Source organism: Tursiops truncatus, chromosome 2, assembly GCF_011762595.2.
Source record: "Tursiops truncatus isolate mTurTru1 chromosome 2, mTurTru1.mat.Y, whole genome shotgun sequence".
Classification (NCBI taxonomy): Eukaryota; Metazoa; Chordata; class Mammalia; order Artiodactyla; family Delphinidae; genus Tursiops; species Tursiops truncatus.
The window spans coordinates 11804663-11813454 of record NC_047035.1 but is presented as its reverse complement, the minus strand read 5'-3'; the positions used below and the strand labels follow the sequence as shown (position 1 = coordinate 11813454).

Here is an 8792-nt window from a genome sequence, read left to right as displayed (position 1 = left end):
TTGGACGAGAAAGGGAATAAAGTTTTAGATAGAGAGGTTAATCCTGAACTCTGCAGGGGAACTCTGTTTTAGGGGACTTGGTTTCAAGCGCAGGGTAAGTGGGAAGGGGCACAGAGATTCCATGCCCTCTGTTGGCCACTTTGCCTCCCATCCACTCACGTTCACCAACCAGGAAGCTCTCCAAACTCTGTCCTTTTAGGTTTTGTACAGTGGCTCTATTAGAGAGGCATGACTGATTAAATCATTGATAATTGGTGATGTATTCCATTTATTCTCCCTCCAGCCCCTCTCCCCTCCCCACAGGGTGGGAATGAAAGTTGGTTGGTTCTCCTGGCAAACAGCCTCTACCCTTAGTGCTTCCATCACTTCACTAACACAAGACACTTTTCATCACTCTCAACACTTAGGAAATTCCAAGCGTTTGGGGAGCTACGAGCCAGGAACTGTGGACAGAGGCAAAATTATATATGGAGAAATATATGTTGGTCATCTGAATGACCAGATATATATTTCTTATAAATCACAATATCTCAGACCTCTGTAAAAATAAGGAACTGATCTCCATAAAAATCAGGATTGTTGTTACCTTCAGGAGAGAAGAGGGTTCTGGTAGGAAAGAACACTCAGGGGCCTCTGGTGCACTGGCAAGCACATATTTGTACATATATGTGATATTTGTACACTCCTCTACGTGTGTTATGTTTCACTGTAAAGATAGGTTAAAAAAATGCAGGGGAAATTTGTGTCCAAGCAAGCTGTGTATAAAATATCCTGAACTCTTCCTACATTAAAATACCTAAAAAAACATTAGATAAAAATATTTTTAAAATATATTTTATATATATACATTATATACTTATAAAGTACGTATTTACATACATGTATATTGCCAACTTAAAAAATGCACAATGTGAGAGTTGTGAGTTAAGCTTTATTTGGGGCAAAATGAGGACGACAGCCCGGGAGACAGTATTTCAGATAGCTCTGAGAAACTGCTCCAAAGAGGTAGAGGGGAAGGTCAGTATATACGTGATTCTGGTGAAGGGGGAGTGCATGCAATCAGACACATACTTTTTGCAGAAGATTTCTGCTAGTCACAAGAAGCAGATGTTACCATGAAGGATTTTAGTGCTTTTCTAGATATGAGGAGATACAAGAATTGGGCTCATAATATCGTCTCCTGAAAATATCTAACTATCTGAAGACCTGTTCTGCTAGTTTTTCCCAGAGCACAGAAGACCTTATCTCTGCCCTCCACCCTGAACCCCTTTCAAGGGGTGTTGAAAGTCAGTGGCTGCAGCAGCTCATGATTTAATCCTTGTAGAGCTCGATGGCAAGTGCCCATGGCAAGTGACAGTTTGTATTGACAATATCAAGGTGTACACATACAATATATGTTTACATATGAAAACCCACAATGAGGCACCACTGGATACCCACCGAATTTGTGAAGCTGGAAAAAACCATCATTTTAAATGCATGAAGGAGTTAGCAAGAAAGAAAAAAAGTATAAGAAATCTGCTGATGCCAAGGTCAAAACCAGATTCCAGAGGTGAGTGAGCCTTGAGGTTAATGAATAAAATGACAGAAGGAAAAAACGCGATCCTTGCTTTGGCCCTGGGTGGAGAGGTAAAAACCTCCTGGGAGTACTGTGGCCCTCTGGCAGCCCTCACGTGTCCATTCTCCCTTTAATTTACTCTCCTTAGGTTTTTGCTCTACAGCCCCCCAAATAACTCCTGCCTAGACCACCAAAGACCGCCACACTTCTAAAATCCACCAGTCATTTCCCAATCTGAGCACACTTGATCTCTCACAGAACTTTTTTTATTGATGTGAAATTCACATAACATAAAATTAATCATTTTACAGTAAAATTCAATGGCATTTAATATATTCACAACGTTGTGCAACCACCGTCTCTGTCGAGTTTCAAGACATTTTCGTCACCCCAAAAGAAAACCCTGTACCCAATCAACAGTCACTCCCCACTCCCCTAACCCCTGGCAGGCACCAAATCTCCTCTTTGCCTTTATTGATTTACCTGCTCCGGATATTTTGTGTATATGCAATCAAGCCCTCTCCCACAATTTGATGCAGTTGATCACTTCCTCTTCCTTTCAACATTTTCTCCACGAGGCTCCCAGGATCCCCACACTTCCTGGTTTTCCTTAACCTGATCTCTGAACACTGGTGGGTCCAGGGCTTAGTCATGTACCTCTCCTTCTCTCTATCCCCACTCACTCCCTGGCTGATTCACCCAGTCGCATGGTTTTAGGTTCCATCCATGTTCTGATGACCCCAAGCTTTTCTCTCCAGCCAGGACTCTCCCCGGAACTCCAGACTCACACATCCCATTGCCTACCTGACATCTCCGCTCGGCATGTCATACTTGCCCTAATCAAGCCTGAGCTCCTGACCTTCCCCTCGTTCTGATTCATGTCGAGTCCTCCTTCCGGGTCCTCCAGCAGAAAACCTTGACGTTTTCGTCCTTGACACTGCTCTTTCTTTCATACCCTACATTTGACCTGTCAGCAAAATCCTATGGGTTCTCTTGAAAACAGATCCAGAATCTGACCACTTCCATCACCTCCACAGCTATCATTCTGGGGCAGGCGATCTCCTTTTTCACTAGCATTATTGCAATCACCCGATAACTGTTGTCCTACTCCTGTCCTTGGACCCCTTCAATCCATTCTCAACACACCATCCAGACGGATGTATTAGTCAGGGTTCTCTAGAGAAACAGTATGTATGTATGTATGTACGTCTGCATGTATGATAAGGATATGGAATTGGCTACTGACTCATGCAGTCATGAAGGCCTAGAAGTCCCGTGATCGGCTATCCGCAAGCTGAGACCCAGGAAAGCCAATGGTGTGGTTGCAGCCTGAAGGGCTGAGAACTAGGAGAGCCAATGGTGTGATTCCCAGCCCGAGCGCAGAAGACCAACGTCCCAGCCTAGACAGTCATGCAGAAACCGAATTCTCCCTTCTTCTGCCTTTTTGCTCTATTCAGGCCCTCATTGGATTGGTTGATACCCATTCACATTGGGGAGGGCAATCTGCTATACTCAGTCTACTGATTCAAATGCTAATCTCATCTGGAAACATCCTCCCAGACACACTGAGAAATAATGTTGAGCCAGCTATCTGGGCATGCCCAGATTCAGTCACGTGGACACATAAAATGTATATCACGTTGCTAAACGTGAGTTAAAGCAATTCTCTGCTGGAAACCTTCTAATGGCTTCCTAACACTTTTAGCCTAAAATGCAGAATCCTCCACAGGGCCTAGAAGGACCCATATTATCTGACCCCTGCCTGCTTCTCCAACCTCACCTCCAACCATTCTGCCCCTTCTGCTCTTACAGTCCTGGCCCCCTTTGCCCCTGATTTCCGGGTCCCTGCACTCACACTCCCCTCTGGCTGGAGCACTCTTCCTCTCCCTTGTCGCATGACCTCTGGGCTCACTCCTTTACCTCCTTCAACTCTTTACAGAGGTGTCAGCTTTTCATTCAGCCTGCCTGACCATCCTATTGAAAATTGCGGTTTCCACCTGGAACACTGCCCCCTCCTTCCCTGCTTTGTATTGTCTCATAGCACTTACCACCATCTCATCTCAGCCAGAATTTGACTTATTTTATCTGTCTTCTCTCATTAGAATATAAGCTCCACAAGAACAGGGACCTTTGCTTTGGTCCCTTTTGTTTCTATCCCCAGCACCTGGATTTGTACTTAGCACATAGTAAAATGCTTAATAAATATTTGTTGAATCAATCAATGAATGAATTTCCAAAAGCTAGTTTAAAGAAAGAAAAGGGGTTTGTACTGATCAAGAGAAACATTCCTTATTGTTCATAGAAAGGAAAACCTTTTAAGGATCCCACTTTCCCCAAGTCTCTGCCTTAGACATCTCACATGTATCCTTTTAAGAGAGGGGCATGGCCTTGGGAATTCAGTCCTAGACCTGTCTGCTCCTACCCACTGATAAGGTGGACATAAGACTCGTCACACCATGCGCGGGGGCTACAGGATTGAGTAGACTGAGGTATGTCCACATACCCAGACTTACTCACTAATTCACTAATTCATTCATTCCTCTGGCCTCCCTTGCAGGACTTACTACCTTGTTTGTAATTGTCAGTTTTCTTATCTATCCACACAGACTTTGAGCTCTTTGAGAGCAGACATTCTTCTATCTGTCTCCTTAATGCCTAGCTGTGCCTGGCACAGACTAGACAACTCAACAAAATGGAAAGAGTGGGTGAATGGAAAACAGTGGCCAGAGTGAAAGAAGGCCAGCAGCTGGGGAACTCACAAGGCTTGTCTTCAGAATGGGGGGGCACCTGTCTGGATGGAGCAGTGGGTACCTGTTGGGGGAATTACACTGGATGGGTGAAGCTAGGCACCGAGTCCCTGCTAGGCTGCTGCAGTTCCCTAATTAGGGGAGAACAGACCAGTCGGGAGGGACATGAGTTGAAACAAGCACACATTTATTTGACTGCCTCCTATGTGGCTTCACACAGCTACCCCACCTGCATTCAGATGACGGATCCCCAAATCACGATTAACAGTCAGTTTACGTGGGACTGATGTCAATGACCCAGGTGTGCCCCTTCCTGGGCCCCGTCACTAGACTCAGGCACGCTTCTCTCCTCCTCTGCCCTCCATGACCGGGGAGCCCCACCACTATCCCTCCTTCCTGAGACTCTCACCTCCTTCTCGGCCTCCTGAGGAGAGGGGGCTGGGTTGGCCCTGCCCCTTGGCCACGCCACCAAAGTCACACCTGATTGCAAAGATGATGTCTCCCCTGAGGGGTGATGAAGACCCCTCCTCTCAGGCCTGAGGAACTCTACCAGGCTTTTTTATGCTTGCATGATGGAATGTCTCCAGCATTTCAGTAGAATGTTCCACCCCCATGCTTCTGGGGTCCTTGAAAACCAAGTAGGGGAACTACTTGAGGTGAGTTTTGGGAAGAAAGAGGTAGATTGGCCTTGTGGGTTAGGCAGGCTGCATGGGAGGGGTCCAGGAGGCCCATGGCAAGACCCATGCCTTCATTTTGGATGGAACTAGGACTTAGGATGTGGATTATGGATGGAGAAGAATAAGCAGAAGGTCATGCAGGGGGAAACTCAGAGGGACATAAAAATCATACCTACCGTTTGTTATGCACCTGTCGTGTGCCAGGTATTGTGCTGGATGCCTACATATGCGATAGATTCTTTCTGAGGTACCTGCCTATCTCGTGGAACCAGCTTCTCTAATCCACAGGGTGGGACCACTGCATTCATTCATTTAACAAAATATGTATGCACCTACCAAGTAGTAAGCCCTGTCCTAGGTGCTAGGTACACAAGAGAAGGACAGATGTGGTCTATGCCTTCATGGAGGGGAGATGCACACTAAGTAAATAAACAAATAAAAATACATTATACAGATTATTATAAATTTGCATAATTATAATTGCACAAATTATAATTACACAAAATAAAATTGTATAATTATAAATATTATAAAGGAAAAGAATGAGGTATCGTGTGGAGCAGGACAGGACCTAGTGGACTCAGGGTGGCCAGGGAAACTTCCAGAGCAGGAGAATTTTATACGAAGACGTGAATGATGGGAAGGGACTGTCCGTGTGAATTGGGAATTGTGGGTGATGATGGGGTGGGGAATGTGTGGAGGGGAAATTTCCAAGGCAGTGGGAACATCAAGGCCAATGTTCTCGAGGGTGGGATGACTGGACACTGTGAGTCTGAGGGACAGCAGTTCCAGATGCAGCTGGCGAGGGCAGCCTGAGCCAGATCCTGCAGGGCCTTATGGGCCACAGTAGGGAGGCTGGGTTTCATTTTATTTTATTTTATTTTATTTGGCCCTGCCTGGCGGCATGTGGGATCTTAGTTCCCTTACCAGGGATGGAACTGTGCCCCCTATATCGGAAGTGCAGAGTCTTAACCAGTGGATCTCCAGGGAAATCCCCCAGGTTTCATTTTACACACTGTTATTTGATGTGTTAATTTTAAAAGTATATAGATTATTGAATCATATAATTTTAAAATATTTTGATAACTGTATTTCAATATTCCCACTATAATTTCTTTTGTCATACTGTGTATATTATTTTATGGTTTAAAAACACAATTCTGCCTCATGGTTCCAGTGGGGAGAGAAAGAGGAAGCAGGGGGTGCGGGCGGTTAGGGGCGACCCACCAACAGTTTCTGCTACCACCGCCGGGGCCGCCTCTGTGCTCTTGGCTGTGGGAAAGGAGATGTGAATCCTGGGTGCAAGGCCGCACGTACGGGAGGGTGGGCAGTGGGACAGCGATGGCAGATACAAATAAACTCAACATCAACAGCCTCATCCAATGGCTGTTGGAAGTTAGAGGGTCCAAGCTAGGCAAGAATGTCCAGCTACAAGACAATGAAATCAGAGGACTGTGCTTAAAGTCCCAAGAGATCTTTCTCAGTCAGCCCATCCTACGAGAACTTGAAGCACCGCTAAAAATAGTGGTGATACCCACAGGTAATACTATGATTTGCTTCGACTTTTGGAGTATGGTGGTTTCCCACCAGAAAGCAATTATCTATTTCTTGGGGACAGGGAGAAGCAGTCTTCGGAGAATATCTGCCTCTTATTGGCTAAAGAAAATCAAATATCCCAAGAATTTTTTTCTTCTCAGAGGAAACCACGAGTGTATCAGTATCAATAGCATGTATGGATTTTTATGATGAATGTAAAAGAAGATACAACATTACACTATGGAAAACTTCCATAGACTGCTTTAACTGTTTACTGTTAGCAGCCGTTATGGATGAGAAAACATTCTGCTGTCATGGAAGTTTGTCCCCAGGTCTTCAATCTATGGAGCAGATTCCGAGAACTGGGCGGCCAACTGATATACAAAATCAAGGTCTTCTTTGTGATCTTTTGTGGTCTGACCCAGGTAAAGATGTCTTAGGCTGAGGTGAAAATGACAGAGGAGTTGTCCTTCACATTTGGTGCTGAAGTGGTTGCCAAATTTCTCCATCAGCGTAGTTTGGATCTTATATGTAGAGCCCATCAGGTGGTTGAAAATGGTATGAATTTTTTGCAAAGAGGCAGTTGGTCACTCTGTCTTCTGCAACTGATTATTGTGGAGACTTTGACAATGGAGGTGCCATGCTGAGTGTGGACAAAGCACTAATTTGTTCTTTTCAGATTTTAAAGCCTGCAGAGAAAAAGAAGTAGAATGCCAGGAGCCCCTTTAACACCTCCAAGGGGTATGATCACAAAGCAAGCAAAGAAACAGGTGTCATTTTGACACTGCTTAATTGGGACTTGTAACATATAATATACGATCTTCACTTTTTAAATCGTAATATATATTGGTCAGCTTTGCTCAAATAGTGTTTGTGGGCATGCTCCTTCCATTTTTGACTTAATGAATGATATTTGCTCATTATAACAGCAAATAAAAGACTCTCCACTCCCAAGAAATAAAATGTTTTGTTTTGTTTTTTAATTCTCTGGGTTTTCTTTGCAAACAATTTTAATGATGGTATTAAAGCAGTACACCCCAGGACAGTTTATCCTGTCTAGGGGGTAAGTGTGCAATTGATCTATTTTAAATTCGGTACAACCCAAGAATAATGCAAATTTGTTTTCTTTAGGATATAAAGAGAGCCCTAGGGTGCTCAATCTGTACAAGTTATTGTCATAAAATGCATACTGTTGATACAAACCGCTGTGAACATATATTTTTAAAACTTTGTTTCAAAGGATTGCTTTTTTCTCTTACTGTCTTGTCATGTACAAACTAGTAACTTTCAACCTTGCCAGCATCACTGGTATGATGTGTATTTAATTAAAGCACACTTTCCCCTACCATATACTTAAAATGATGATTAAAGCCATTACTTTATTTTACTTTATTTTTTAAAATAAATTTATTTATTTTATTTATTTATTTTTGGCTGCGTTGGGTCCTCCTTGCTGCACGTGGGCTTTCTCTAGTTGCGGGAGCAGGGGCTACTCTTCGTTGTGGTTCATGGGCTCTAGGCACACGGGCTTCAGGAGTTGTGGTACGCGGGCTCAGTAGTTGTGGCTCGCGGGCTCTAGAGCACAGGCTCAGTAGCTGTGGTGCACAGGCTTAGTTGCTCTGTGGCATGTGGGATCTTCCCGGACGAACCCATGTCCCCTGCATTGGCAGGCGGATTCTTAACCACTGCGCCACCAGGAAAGCCCCAGAGTCATTATTTTAAATGTTTGTTAACTCTTTCCTAAAGCCAAAGTTTCTGTTGAAATACATATTGACACTCCTCTAAGTATGAGGTGGCTCGGTTGTGTACACATGCTGCCTTCCTGAGGATTCAAAAACAGGTTTTTGAGTTTGAATAGCGATTAGTAACATAGTGCTGCTTAAGCTATTAATGATTAAAGTTAATAACATTTTGTACAATTTCCACATAGCCTATTCATTAAATAACCTTTGTACCATTACATCAGGCCTGAACCCGTTCATTCAGAAAGCTTCAAATTAAAGAAACAATACTGTTCTTTATGAGTGACCAATTATGCTTTCTTTGGTCTACATTCTTTATTCTACAGTGAAATTGAGGCTCGTAGTCAAAACAAAGGAACTAACTTACTACCACTAATTCATACAGAACTCAGGATATCTATGACTTTTTAAAACTATGATCTGTTACAGTGTTTCAACAGATGACCCTTTACAATACCATGTGGTGAAAATGAATTCAGACTTATTAAATGATGAACTTGTTAAAACACACACACACACACACACACACACA

At 43.7% G+C, this 8792-nt stretch overlaps 1 pseudogene; it reads left to right on the top strand.

Annotated features, from left to right (window-relative positions):
* Window positions 1-6323: 6323 nt before the first annotated feature.
* LOC101336476 (serine/threonine-protein phosphatase PP1-gamma catalytic subunit B-like) lies at window positions 6324-8546 on the top strand (annotated as a pseudogene).
* Window positions 8547-8792: the final 246 nt, after the last annotated feature.